Here is a 991-nt window from a genome sequence, read left to right on the forward strand (position 1 = left end):
TATTTTTTTGAAAAAAATTTATATATTTATATATATATATTTTTTTTTTATTCCCCCCCCCCTTGTTGAGTACCGTTGAATTGTTTCCTACTGGCACAGGAGGAGATTACCCCTCCTTTTCCAGTGCAGCATCTGGTGGATTCGAACTGCATGCCTTTGGGATTGCAGTGCACCCTCTTGCCACTAACCTCCCTTATCCTTCTATTTTTATAATAGCAGTCTTAGACAGTACTTGTCCTTATGAGACGAGTTCACTCAGAATAATAATGCTCTCCAGTCTCTCCCGTTATGTGGTATTTTTCAAAGTCATTCCTCCTTCAGAGTAGCTTTTTTAAAATATTTTTTATCATGTAAATTTTGTAAATTGTATCGTTGTTCCAGTTTAGAATAAACCCCAGTTTCTTAATATGACCTCCAGAATCCCTCCTCACCCCTTCTCTGCATACCTTCTCAAGTTCTCTTACCTTTTTTTATAAATTTTGCAATAGACTGTTTGGGTTGGGGGGTTGTTGTTGTTTTCTCTTTCCCTTTCTTGCTGTGTGCTGTCAAACTGGATCCAGCTGGCACAGGAGGAGATTTCTCCTCCTCCTTCAGCAGAGCATCTGGTGCATTCAAACCCTGTGCCTTCAGGATTGCAGCGCAGCTTCTTGCCACTAGGCCATCAGCGCTCCCTCAAGTTCTCTTACCTTTTACTGATTTTGCTTTAACAATACAGTCCTTTTGGGTGCTTACATGGATTTTCTACTCCCAAAGCCTTCAAGCTCTTCATTTAGCCTAGAATGACTTCCCTTCCTCACGCCCAGATGCCCCCATTTGTACCCCACAATCTTTCTTCTGTCCTTTAGACCTCTGCTTGGAGAGAACTTCCCCAGTCATTTGTGTGCTTTTGTCATAGTACTCTTTTTAAAAAAAAAATTGATAAATTTGTATACTTTACAATACCTGTCACCCCCTTCCTACTCGTTGTTGTTGTTATGTGCCATGGAGTTGG

Source organism: Elephantulus edwardii, unplaced genomic scaffold (genome assembly GCF_000299155.1).
Source record: "Elephantulus edwardii isolate Elephantulus edwardi_28Jun2011 unplaced genomic scaffold, EleEdw1.0 scaffold00044, whole genome shotgun sequence".
NCBI classification, from domain to species: Eukaryota; Metazoa; Chordata; class Mammalia; order Macroscelidea; family Macroscelididae; genus Elephantulus; species Elephantulus edwardii.